At 32.9% G+C, this 14880-nt stretch overlaps 1 protein-coding gene across 15 annotated transcripts in view; it reads right to left on the bottom strand.

Annotated features, from left to right (window-relative positions):
* The window catches only part of LOC132697310 (coiled-coil domain-containing protein AGAP005037), a 402124-nt gene that overhangs the window by 46319 nt on the left and 340925 nt on the right, over positions 1–14880 (bottom strand). The gene's annotated exons all lie outside the window — the stretch shown is intronic.

The raw sequence follows: 14880 nt of genomic DNA, 5'->3' as shown, positions 1-14880 counted from the left end.
CGGAAAAATTAAATCCACTTGGTTGGCAACGCCCCATTATCTTCAATACTGTTCTACGAAGACATATGATACAAGGTTGACGCTTTTGAGAAATTGTAAAGGGCTAGTCAACGATAGAGTGAAGCTCATTGGTTTCAAAATTTATGAGAAAATGGTGGATACAAAAGTTGAACACGTTGTTAGGATACACGATTTAAAATTAAATTAATTTTATTAGATTAACGTAACCGGGTGCCTCAAAAAGGCGTGACGAATAAAACATTCAGTTTTGTAAATAGTACACCCTATTTTCAAATTTTGTTTTGAATTCCTCTCAAATTTCTTGAACTTTTTTATTAATCATAATACATACCTAAACGTAATAGTTTCTCTTGAATTTTTCTAGAAAAAGACTAGTTTATTTTTTAAAGAAACTTCCACAAGCTGATGTAATACTATTTACAAAACTTCTAGACTCCTCGTGGGCCAGTTATTGAATTGAACTTGCTGACGTTTGGACAACAATCCTGTTAGCTTCTGCCGTGCTTAACTGAAACATGGCTCGCATTCTACTCTGTACCTGCTTATATATTGTTTGAGGGATTATGGAAACGCTATATTGATGATAGTTTTGTTATTTGGCCTTATGGTCAAGAATCCCTACTGGATTTTCTTAGCCATTTAAACTCTATTTACCCTAACGTACGACTTACTATTGAATTGGAAACTAATAATAATCTCACATTCTTAAATATCCTTATCAATATAAAATCAGACCTAATATTGAGTCATTCTGTTTACACAAAGCTTACGCGCGCAGACCGATTCCTTAATCCAGTGTCACATGTAAAACTATTTCAGATCAAGCCACTGAACCCAGAAATAAAATACCTTACAGCTGCTCTTTTCTTTAATAACTTCTACATTAGAGATATTAAGCGTTCCATTACCAAATACACTTCACCACATCACATATCACATTCGAAACACCACATATCAAAATTTCCTAAAAAATATAACGTCAAAGGTGGATTTACCACTTGCTCAAAAATCTCTCATCATCTTCGATCCGCCAATGACAAAACTCCGTTTGAGATACCAGGAGTTTACAGCATTCCATGCAACTGAATTAAATGAAATGCTGGGTGGGGTTGAAAAAATACTTCGTTGGGTAAGACTTTACAATTCGAAGCTCCCTAACAGACGTATAACAACTAGACAATCTTTTCAGCGATCAATGGGAAAGTTTGATGCTAGTGCTGCAGTTAGTTGCTGCAGTTGATAACATGGCCATCGAGAAGTTCGAGAATTTTTAAATACTCATTATCCACAGAATTGGATCGGTAGAGGTGAATTCATTGGATGGCCCCCTCGAGTATGTGACTTAACACCACTAGACTTCCTATTGTGGAGATATTTAAAGATCTGAATCCCCCTACAACACCGGAAGATATGGAAAATAGGATTCGGGATGCGAGCAGGGGAATAACACCGCTAACCCATGCTAAGGAACGTCCAAGAAAATATCCAAACATTACTAAACATGAACATTTATTGTGCTATAAAAATAATTAAGAATAAGATAACTTAATTTGTAGTAATAGCTATTCAATTTTATTCACTTTTTCAATGAATTTATAATTTGTCAATAACTGTCTGTTGCTTTATGTAAGGCTCCAGTTCTTTCTCCTTTTCTTTTTTTTTTGACTAATAGTTTGGTCATGGCCAACTAATATTATGCGAATAGTCTTAGACAGAAAGAATTGTAAATATTGGAAAAGTTAAAATAAAATAAGGTATATAACATACCCAATAAAGTTTTTGTAAAATCTTTCATACAAAATGATAATATATATCGGGATTTTAAAATGATCCAAATATATTCGTTAATTTTAAACACCCAATAGCATGGAAATCAAATTCTATCGCATATATCTCTTCTGTCATCTTTTAATGCTAATATCAAATATCTACTTTTAAAAATAATGGCGCAATCGTAATTTCTTTGCACCTAGTATTTTTTTGAAAAATTGTTTGTGTTGGTTGAGGAATTTCAAAATGAATTCAAAACAAAATTGAGAAATAGGATTTTGAAAAATGTATATTTTAATCGCCACATTTTTCTCAGCCACCATGTATACTTTAAAATAATTTTAAATTGCGCATCCTAATAATCTTTACAACTTTTCTATTTACCATTTTATCGTAACTCTTGAAATCAATGAGATAATGAACTTCACTGTATCGTCGAGTTTACGGTTAGTTTTTATATTTCCGTAAAATATATCAATCATCCTTTCGTTGCAATATCTACATGGCTTAATTTTTTAGTTCTTCTCTTTAATGTTAAGTATAGAAAAAGGAATTGCAGTCAGTTTATAATAATAATAATCGTTCCTTTTCAGGAAAGTTTAAAAGAAACAAACTTAAACCTGGCATCGCCGTACAAGTAGATGCACCGGGGGTCTCATCAAGGGCAACGCAAAGGGAAACGGATGGTGCTAGACATTTGACTTGAGTTTGTTATCTTAAATTTTAATGCTCGGTTTATACAAAAATTTACAATTTTAAAAACGATCTTGCTATTAGTGAGGCGATTGCGATTGTTTTCCTCACGTCACATTCTGACATAATCGTAAAAAATAATTTACTGAAAAAAAAAATAAATTCAAATATATGACTTTTATACGTCACTAAACAGTCCAGTAGGATCCCAACAGCCCATCTCATTTTTTTCCTAACCTAAACTAAGATTCAAAGAACTTAAGATTCAAAAAAGGATTTTTAGAAACATTTCTTTACGGATTATTATTAATAAAATGATAATTTATAATTTTGGATGCCAAATGATATTTAAAAACAAAATAAAATTATGTTGTTTAGCCTTTACTTTTTTTACAATACATTTTGTTAGGACAAAATTTGCCAGGAGCTGAAATTACTACCTCGTGATTTCTTTTTTTTCAATCAATTCATTATTATCCATATTTTTTTTATTGCCAATTACTAAAACTAATCAATTGTTGAAATCTGACCAATTTAAGTAATTATTGAATTATTGAAAATTGAACAAATGTCGGCAATCAACAGATTTTGACAAGCATCAAATAACGACATACAATTGGTTGGTTTCCAACAATTAATTAGTAATCGCGTTGGTGATTAGAGCTAATGTTTAATGAACAGAGTGTTTTTTTTATTTTTATCTTAAAACTGGTTTTAACGTTATATTTTCTATTTAATATGTTGTCAGTGAATGTAAAGAAGGAACCCAATTGCAAGTCTTAGGACTCATTGTTTTTGGAGGGTTGTGGTGACATGAAATTATTCGAGGGAAGACCAGATATTAGATCTTTCAATTCTGGGTCCAGTGATCTGAGTTGAGATAGTTTTAAGACTCTGAAAACAAGATAGTTGATAACCGAGGTATGAATGGGCATATAAGCATAGGTTTTCTGTAAACTGAATAACACAATGTTAGTTGTGATTTTCTATTGATCAGAATATTTAAGAATGGGAGATTATTATTAATTTCTAATTCAATTCTAAAACGTATGTTATGGTATATATAGAAAAAATCGGAGGAATTCTTGACCAAGAAGCCAAATAACAGAAGTATCATCAACATAGCGTTTCCATAATTTTGGTTTTAGAGGGAATGTGTCGAGAGCTTCATTCTCAAAGGCTTCCATAAATATTCGCGATGACTGGTGACAATCGAGAAGCCATAGCTGTAACCGGCGATTGTTTATCATAGGTACTTACTTATTATCAATAGAAAATCAGACCTAACATTGAGTCATTCCTCTTGCGCCGGGTGTTGTGGAATTGAACGTTTAGCCAGTCAGCCTGTTGGCTCGCATTCTACTCTGTATCTGCTTATATATTGTTTGAGGGAGGAGAAGCTAAAGGAGGGACATAGACATACTGGTGACAGAATAAAGACATTGCATATTCCATCTAAAACCAAAATTATGGAAACGCTATGTTGATGATATTTTTATTATTTAGCCTCTTGGTCAAGAATCCCTAGTAGCTTTTCTTAGCCATTTAAACTCTGTTCTCCCTAACGTACGTTTTACCATAGAATAAAAAATCAGATCTAACACTGAGTCATTCTGTTTACTGAAAACGTATACTCCATGTCTGATACCTCAATGTATTGTCAAATCACCAACGGGCCCAAAAATCATAAGTTATTAACTATCTTGGTTACAGAGCCGTAAAACTATCTCTGCTCGAGTCACTAAACCCAGAATTAACACTCTCTCTAATAGTTCCCATATCAGAGATATTAAGCTTTCCATCACAAAATACACTTCACACTGCCACTGTTGTCCTTCCTTATATTCAAAACATCACTGACCACATATCAAAAGTTCTTAAAAAATATAAACTCAAAAGCAGATTTACCATTTGTCCAAAAATCTTTCAACAGCTTAAATCCGTCACAGAGAAAATGCCGTTGGACAGACCTTACGAAAAATATCAACTAGGCTCAAAGAACATCAAAGAGCCTTACGACTACGACACAATCATGAAACCGGACTTCAAATCTTAACTCAGGTCTTTATCTGTCACCAATATGCCCTTCCTTTAGCTCCGGCTCCGTCAAACAATATATAAGCAGGTACAGAGCCAGTTTCAGTCAAGCTCTAAAAAAGCCAACAGGCTGATTGGCGAAACATCAGCAAGTTTGACAACTGACGCAGCAAGAATCCAGAAGAATTGTAAATAGGATAAAGATAATGCATTACGATTTCATTTGGGTTGTTGAGCTGTCATTTGATTATCTGCTGACACAAAAAAAATCATGTTATGTCAGAAAAAAGCTTTTTTTAACTACTCCAAGTTGATTAAAATGCGTTAATCAGTTTTAGAGATATGGGTATTTATTTATGGAAATATTCGAACAACTTTTTAACCTTTCTTATAGAGATAAAGCAAACAGCAGCGGACTTAAATTTGTGTCATCTTTAAAATAATACTCACTTTAACTACGGATGCCATTTTTGTACAAACCAAGTACTAAAATTCAAGATAACAATTACACCACCTGGCGGGTATTTCACAAACTAGAAAATAATTTCCAGCCAATAATAACAACGAATAACTTTTTTTTTAATTTCTAGGACTGTCCGTTTTCCTAATATTGCTCTTAGTGCAGGTGTCTATTATCGTCAAACGACTTTGCTTTAAAGTCTGGAGTAGAATTATAAGAAATAATAATATAAATGTTTCTCTTCGTTGTGGACATGGCCGACCCTTTTATTTGCTATAAAATTGTCACTAAACTCTGACCATAACGTAAAATGATAATTATTTCCAAAGTTAATTTAAATAATAACACTATAACCTACAACATTAGCTCAACGGTATGGGAATATGAATATCTTGAAATATTGACTTTTTTACATAGACAAATTCGCCGCCAAGGCAATATATTTTTTAATTCTTTCCTACCAACGACTTTAAAGAAATGTGATAAATTAATAGAATAAGAGTCAATTTATGGAGCAGCGACAGTCTAATTGATAGTAGTTTACGTAACAACTCTTGGAAGTGCCATTTTACTTAGAACTGAAAAATAATTTTGTCAAAGAAAGAATTTATTCAAGCAGCCAAGCATTAGAAATTAACGTTTAGTAAAATATATATATATATATATATATATATATATATATATATATATATATATATATATATATATATATATATATATATATATATATATATATATATATATATATATATATATATATATATATATATATATATATATATATATATATATATATATATATATTCTCACGTATTGATTCACGGATGGAAAAATGTGATGACACTATATTCCGGGATATCATCCGTTCGCTCGTTGAACTCCGACTGGAATCCTGCATCCGACTGGAATCCTGCAAATCTTGCATCCGACTGGAATCCTGCAGACGTTTCGCCAAAATCTCACTTGGCATCTTCAATGCTCGCGCTCCGAAAACACTTCGAACACTGGGAGGTTATCGGCGGTGCGTGTGGTATTTATACTCTGCGCCGGAGATGGTAACGGTGCTGCTTGTGCGTGGGGGGAGGTGGCTCCGCCCCCTGAATTGTCGCGTTGTTAATTTCGCCCGATCGTAGTTGCGATGTCCCCGTTGGCTGCTGCGCATCGCTCTGCTGTTTGATTATCGTTCTCCACGTGTTGGATAAATGCAGAGCGTCGTCTCTCGTATTGAGGTGTCCGGACTTTTCTATTTCGATGGCCTCTCGTATTATCCTAGTCCTATATATATATATATATATATATATATATATATTCTCACGTATTGATTCACGGATGGAAAAATGTGATGACACTATATTCCGGGATATCATCCGTTCGCTCGTTGAACTCCGACTGGAATCCTGCAAATCCTGCATCACTAGTGTTCGAAGTGTTTTCGGAGCGCGAGCATTGAAGATACCAACGTTTGCTGGGCATATAGAATTAGTGATTTTCCTCAACTAAATATGAAAAACCTCGGATTATCTGTTTTGGTGTTGGGAAAGTTCATAAAAATCACAGTTTGCATATTAGGTTTTCAATGAATACATATGATTTCTTACTATTTATTTAAACAAATGGTCCAGAAAATACCAGCTTATTCTTCGTACCGATTTGTCGTTTTTTATTACTTACATTCACTATTTTATGAATATAGGCAAAAGAAATCTCATATGGAGTTTTCAGGGATGAGAAATTAAAAGGTGTAATCATTTTTCGGATAACTTGTAAGTGGCGTCACACATTTCGACTAAAATATCATAATATTTTTTTTGTATATTCTGAAATTTTAGGTACTGATAACACAAGTCCATTTTCTGGTAGTAAAATAGGTGGTATTGTTGAATATCTATATTTTAAGCCATTTTCAAGATATTTATATCTTTTAATCAAAACTAATTTTATTTAATTACCTATTTACAAAAAACAAGTGAAAGTAGATGTTCTACGTGCATTTCGATATATTTAATATTTAGTTTTCTATTAAAAAATGGGGTTTTGATTTGGAACTCATTTGCAACATCCTGGATTTCACGAATGTTTATCAGAAATTAAATTTGAGAATATACAAAAATATATTATATGCATAATTTCTAAACAACGAGAGCCCCCACATGCGTATTTTTATTAATATAATTTTAGAATTGTGAAGGTAATGGAAAACGAAAATACAAAATTATGGTTGAATATTATTACAAATTAACCTATAAAGGAATAAAAGAATTGGTAAAGTTTTATAGATCGCGGTGAAGTAACACAAGTTGCTGACAAACACCGCCATATTCTCTAGGCCTGAAAATAAACTTGGAACATCAGAACTTATAATTCATGATTTTTTGCAAAATTTGAAGTTTAAAATACGTATGCTTTTATATACGGATCGTACATTAGATTAGATTAAGAAGCCATTCTCAAGCATTGAGCTGAGATTTTTCAATTTTATTAGATTGGAGAGATTGAGTCCATCCATAAATAGAGCAAGGTTATGAGTTAGAAAGGCAATTCTATTTCTTTGTTTCGTGGAGATTGTCAATATAGAATCTTTGCTTATATTGATAATCAGTACGGCTTCGAAATTAAATATTTATTCCACAACGATAATGATTTTAACTTTTCTAATTTTCCTGATAAATATGCCAATAAAACATATTCATAAATGTTTATTATCTTCCTTTTTAGGCACTACTTTTCAAAAGTAAAACGACTCTATAACTGCTTGGACAATTTTGTTAGATGAACTTTCATTGCTATAACATGTTAAATGCTATGGTAATTTAAAGGCCACTTACAATGGAACAGTTTCGAAAGTAAAAAAAGAGGCTGCTATTAGTATATTATGCTACAAGTTGGGTAAACTGCATTTCACTCATGAGTTTTGTTTTGCTATCAGCTGAGTGTAACCGAGCGAGGTCCTAATAAACGAGTGACTGAAAACGTTTACCAAACGCGATTATTACTATATTTTTTCTACTAGCTGGTTCAATTACATTCTATTACATGACCCTCAAAATTGACAAACGTTAAAATTGTTCCCTACGTGCGGTAATATTCCGGATCGGTGTATAATAGGAATTCTAGAGATTGGAGTAAAAAAAAGGTTATCTAGTAAAATGACTTGCTACGTATACTATTGTGCAAAACAAACTATCAATAGTAGATCGTGGCTACTTGTATATGTTAATTACATATATTCATGTGTCACCCTGTATATTTTTGATAACACGATTCAATTTGTCAAAAGCATCTTAAAAATATAAAAATAAGTTTAAGCAAAAGTGTTGAAAACAAAAAACATCGTTATTGATAGTTCGCCATGATGGTTAATTTGAGAAATATATTCAGAAATTTTTGAGTGCGTTGCGGAATACAGTGGTGTGTTTTGTTTTCTCTTACAAATTTTAATCAAAATATCAAAACCATCTATGGCAACCAATATTAAATATAAAAAAAAATTAAAGTACGATATGCTAACTTTTATATTCAGTGTAACCTATTTTAATATGTTTTAATTATTGTATTCTCTTCTAGTTAAAACAATTTATAATCAGTCTTAGATATGCATCATAAGATCAAATTAAATTCAACCCTGATCATTTTGTAAACCCGGGTCTTATATTTACAAAAAGGAAAACAAGGAAGTCGTTGAAATGAATGTATTGAGTTTAATCCGAATATAACCCAAGTAATTCTTGCAGGAATGTAAAAGAGTATATCGGAATTATTAAATCATAGGTCCAAACGATCTTAAAAAGACACGAATTCAAGATGTCTGAAAACTTGCGTCCTAGCGACGCTTATTACCGAATAGTTTTGTAGTTGGTATTTACATAAAGTAAATTGTGAAAATTTCGTTATATTGTCTGACGAAGCTCATTTCACGACAAAATTCAAAGCTGGTTTGGTTTTAATATATCATATATTATACTGGCAAGACAAATTGTATATAATGTATTTTAAGGCCTTTTTACTGCAAATAAATTACCGAAACACTATACGATGTGTCCACTGGATTGTAACAAATGGCTCTATAATATGGCCACCTAGTTCACCCGATTTATCGATTTAAGTTTTCTTCTTGTGGCGATACCTAAGAAGTAAAATATATGAAAATGCAGTGAAATATACTTACGAGCACAGTAATTTATTATAAATGAAACACGTTTGAGTCATAAGCCATAAAACCTTAATTTACGATTTTTTTCTTTTGCATAATTAAAACGAAGTTCATTGTTTTTCCTTATTTTCTCTTTCGTAATAATAATATTATACTTTGTTCAGATAATTTCGAAAAAGAAAATCACGTTGGGATCAGAGCTCGACCAATTTTTACAGATGTCCCATATGTGGACAAGGATTTTCAGTATTGTTTAGATTCATGTATAATAGATAGGCAAAAATTTTTAATAATGGTACGATATATACAAGGGTCCGGAAGAAACATAAAAACAAAATTTCTGAAACCAAATAGCCTTCTAGCGGCGACAAATTTCCGATTCTGTCGATCCTTACCCTTATAGTGAGGGTGATTTCGTATTGGCGAACGAATGTCGGTTCAGTGTTGAGAATTTGAATTTAATGAATAAGTTATAGAGCAAGAATATCGAAAATAACCATAATATTGTGGCGTCTGTATTTAATAACTATTTTATAGATGCTCCCAAAAATATTGTTAGTTCCATTCAGTGGGATAACAAAAAGATTGATCTTATGTGTTTATTAGGGATGTGAATGATCAGAGTTTTTACATGACACATTTTATGGAGCTGCAGCTCTTGTATACTCTTGTAAAATAAATTAAAAAACAAAAAATCTTTTGGATCGGATGTTATACCAACGTTTTTATGGATGATAATAGGTCCCCTAACATTTTAGGTGAATTTATCTTTTCTGTGGCACATTTGCATCCTGCTAAAAAGAGATAGAGTTGTGCCAGTTTTCAAGAAGGAGCAGTTGCCAGTTACCGGAGAACTATCTCCGGTAACAATTTCAAATAGTTTTTCTAAAGTGTTTGAGTATTCTTTGTAAGAGAGATTAATGTCTTTTGTAGATAAATGTCATATGTTTATAGATAACCAATATGGCTTCAGAAAAAATAGAAGCACTTCAACTGCTGCTTATACGTGTGTCCGTAGGATTATATCTTTTAACGAGGATGGTGAATGCCCGGTTAAAATTGTGGAAGCTCTGCACGCTTCGGGTGGAAAAGATAAACCTCTAGACTGGGTCAGTAGTTTTTTAGAAGATCGTTCTCAATTTGTATCCCTTAGGTTTTTTAACGGTAAGAGAATGGAAAATATAAATTCATTCAGACAACGCATAGAGATGGGTGTCCCTCAGGGTTCAGTTTTAGGCCCTGTACTCTTCATATTATATGTAAACTGAAATTGAATATTTTACGTGATATTTGTTTGTGATGTATGCGGATGATCTTTCTTTGGTGTTGTCGTGTGGAAATGGCGATGACCTCTCAGAGAAGTGCAGTAGGGTATTCGATAGATTCATGACATGGTTTGGAAAAATTAATCTGTATTTCAACGCAAGCAAAACCTAACCTATAAGGTTGGGTTTTGCTATCTCGAGTAGGGATACTGTGGGGTTTCTAGGATTGAGTTTTATAAATCTTCGTGCAATTTTAATTTTTAATTAAAACTAGGCAACAGTTACTCAATTTATACTATGCGAAGGTGGAGTCCCGATTGCGTTATGGGATCAATTTTTAAATCATCTGTAAATGCCGATAAAGTAATTTTGAATCAAAACCGTACATTAGAAGAGTATTGAATACATTTCCAAGTTTACAACATGTAGGGGTTTATTTGTCTGGCGATTCTTTTCATTTTTGAAGTGTCACTGTATGTCTTTAACAATGTATACAATTTTAATTTAGTTGGTGACATACTGTGAGGTGTCGACGACATCAAGGTCACCTGATTATTTAGGTGATCGTATTTTTAACAATCTGCCTTTGGAGTTAAGAAACAAACGCTTAAAACCTTTAAATATTAAGCTTAATATTAAAAGCAATCATAGAATTTTATATATTTTTGAGATTCTCTTGACAAACTCGATCGTATTATCCACTAATATACAGGATGGGAAATATAAAAATATATAAGTTTTGTTTATTTATCGATAATAATTGAAGATAGAAACAGCAACAGACCCACGTTTTACCGAGGGGTGCCCCAAAATTCAATGCTTCCAAAAACATTCCGTGTCTCAAAAATCAAAAAGTATATGAAAATTCTGTATGCGGCATCTTTTGTTTTTCGAAAAAGTAGCGCACTTTCGCGAAAATCGAATCCTTCTATTAAAAAATGGGCACCCTGTATAAGTCTTATGATGAATCTTATATGAGTCTGATGATATGATTAGCAGCATATACAGAAAAACGAATATTTCAAGATATGAAAATATTTTCTATACAAAAAAAACTGAAGCGCATAACAATACAGAGACGGAACTCTTCCTAGCTGTGGCAATTTCTTTATGCGTAGTAGTATCGTATGGGATTTGCCTATCATACGATATCAAAAATTGCGTTTCTATGCATCAAACTATAAAACCAAACGAAAAGACTGTTGAGTGAAATGAAAAAAAAAACAAGTTTCTACGCATACGTACTACACTGGGCAAATAACAAGATACGAACGACTTCCAAAAACAAAAGGTTTCGGTTAAATTCATGCCCCGATAGAAACTCTTCATTCGGCAGGCATTCCAAAACAACATCGTTGAATACCGAAAACCATTCGAAGTCGGAAAACGGAAATAACTGGAGCAAATTGAATAAGAGACGTGAAGAGGAACGAATGGAGACAGCGATACGGCAAACAAATAGCCGAGAATTATGTTCCAAACGTCACGAACGTTTTCCAAATCAAATTCGCAAAGCGATTCACGTCGATGGTCCCGTTAAGAGTTCTGTGGAGCTTACAAAGGGAAGTTTTGCAAATTTGATATACGGCCATAATAGACGATATTCGCAAGTCGCTATTTCAAATGGTGTGGTATATTTTATTACATATTCGGATCGTACCCTGTATATTGCACCTATCATTCAAAAACTCACAAAAAAACGGCAGACGCCAGATGTGACTGTCAAACTGTCGAAATTTCAAAACATTTTCAGATCGTACTGAAAACCTTCCTGCATCCAAACCCAGTTTTGAATGCCATTTTCATTTATTTTTAATACCCACTATGGTCTGATCAGCTGATCAGCACTTTAAAAACCTGAAAGTTGGCGTCTATCACCAGCGCTTTTATTTGGTTACGTATAAGACATTTTTTCTCTAGTTGTATATTGGATGTTAACTTAGGAGATTAACGTAATAATTTTCTTAGAAAGAATGTGCTTGTTTAGCACGCTTCATAAAAATAAAAATACCTGAGAGGGTGCTTTTTTTTCTTAGAAGTACAAAATGTCGGTAAACAAGTGACTTATACATATAGTTACATATTGGGCATTTTTTGTATTTTGTATTGTAGGCGAATACTGTTTCTCAAATCATGTATGGCAAAAAGAAAACGACGCAAAGTTCAAAATTTCCAGTTTAACCAAATTCGTATTTGAGAACATTAAAAACCATAACGCCACAGAAGAGCCTTATGGAAGGACAAGTTAAATTTTTGTCTTAGTGATCAGAAACAATAATAATAATAATAATAATAACGTTTATTGCTAACAGCATGAAAAATTACAATAGTATACTATGTGTAACCAGTGTAACTAAATTAGGAAAACATGCCGCAAAAGGCTTGAAATAAATCTCAGCCATCCAGGCAAAACCCAGATACTGTTAAGCTTCATTGTTCCAGACAGCAAAGAATAAGGCTTATATAGTAAGTAAACAAACAATAAATATGAAAGAAGAGAGGAAAATGGAAAAGGTAAGAATAAAAGGAGAAGAATAGGAAACCATGAACACAAATGATCAAGTATTGCAATTTAAACTTAACTCCAGACAAGTGCAGAGTTAACTAACAAAGCAACAATGTAAGAATATGACCATTTAAATACTTCCTTTTTGTGCTGGGGAAGAGTCAACAATTCCCTATTACGCAAATTAAGCCCACCGACGTTTGCTCTAAAGGAAATTTTATTAAACATTATTTTTAATGATCTTAAAATAAAAAGGCGCCCTATGCAACTTGAATCTATTATACATATTGAGCCAACAAACAGTTAGGAGCAAATTGGAAATTCTTGGGCGTGTTTGAAAAATAAATCAACCTCAGGCATGAGTTTGCAAGTTTTTGGAATCGTCTTTTATCAGCTGCATCAAGGCAAGGACTGTATTTACTAGAACAGTGGTTCAGCTGAGAGAACATCATAGAGTCTCCAAGCAGCCTCTTGGTCTCTTGTGATAAGTAGAATCTGGAAGAGTAAATAAGCTTTATAAAGCTTTCCAGTTACATGCTGACGGAAGTTTAGAATCCAAGAATAAACTCAGCCTTTCACTGCAATCATAAAATTGGAGAAATTGTCATTAATTATAAACAAGAGCCAAATTTTCCGAAAATTACAGCAGCTGATTTAGTAGGATTAATTTTGCAATATTATAGGAGTTATTTAAATCAGAAATTATAAGTTGATTACTTTGCCGAATGTCACTGTCATTGAAAGCTGTGTATAGTTGTGTGTCGTCGGCATAACGATGATAATTGAGGTTATTTAACGACATAGAAAACTAAGAAGTATAAATAGTAAACAAAAGAGGATGCAAGGTGCTACCCTGTGCCACTTCTGAAGAAGAACATATGTCTTGTGTTCTGCTAAATAGAAAGGATTTTAAGAGATTTTTGGCATTATAATTGAAACCAATGAATTTTAAAATGGCAAACATGAACTTATGATTGAGCATGTCACACGCCTTACTAAAATCTTGTTTTCATCAGCAGCTTTGAATAATACGAGTAATCTCGCAGCTATATAGCGACCGAAATTCCGATTGTTTTTACGATGATATTCTGTTTGCGCTGGCATGGTGCCTCAACTGCCGCAATACTACTGTTTCTAAGGCTTTTGATAAAGTAGTAAGAATGCTGATCAAACAAAGATGATTGAACTCAGACGGATTCTTAGTTTTTGAAAATGGGATAACATCTGAATGTTTCCAGGCCACTGCTTTCATACAGGCACATTATTTGTAAGTTTATGTCCTTGGTTCCTCATGCCAGATTCCATCCATAAAGGTTTGGTGCGTAATAATCAAATAACTGAAAATTGTTTACTGCCTGTCGCTGACTTTGGTGAAGATGCTGCTGAATCAAGAAATAAACTTTACAAAGAAGACCGTTTACATAAAGCTAGAAAACTATCAGTAACTAAGCAAGAAGATGTATTTTGTCGTGGTCTAGATACCTCGGATCATCTTATTTCCAGTTCCTGGAAGAAGGAATGGTCTGCACGGTCTACAGATTTCCATTTTTAAGTCACTCTTTTTCTGGTCATATTTAAAAAGTAGACCTTTGCTAACTAGGTTAAAATTTCTGCTAGAGTTGCATAAACGAATAGCAGATGAATGCAGAAGGAGAATGTCAGAAGAGAACTTGAATAAAAGTTTTAGTGCATGGAAGAAGATTGTAAAAAATAAAAATAGGAATCATGTGTCACACTCAACTTTTATGAATCAAGTATCTCAAAAGGCTAATAATGCGTTGCAGCATGAAACTAGTACCCGAACACTTTAAAACAATTTGAAAGTTGTTTTTTGAAAAAATGTCTTCAAAATTCATTAACATAATTTTTAAAATTCAACTTAGTTGAAAAGTTAGTAACAGAGAACTTTAAAATGAGGAGTCACTTTACCCGCCGTCCCTATCTAAATTGTAAGGGTAAATTTCACCCCTTGAAGAGG

This window comes from Cylas formicarius, unplaced genomic scaffold (genome assembly GCF_029955315.1).
Source record: "Cylas formicarius isolate icCylForm1 unplaced genomic scaffold, icCylForm1.1 PGA_scaffold_1__22_contigs__length_36826433, whole genome shotgun sequence".
Lineage (NCBI taxonomy): Eukaryota > Metazoa > Arthropoda > Insecta > Coleoptera > Brentidae > Cylas > Cylas formicarius.
Note: the sequence above shows the minus strand (reverse complement) of the source record. Positions and strands in the feature narration are given on the sequence as shown.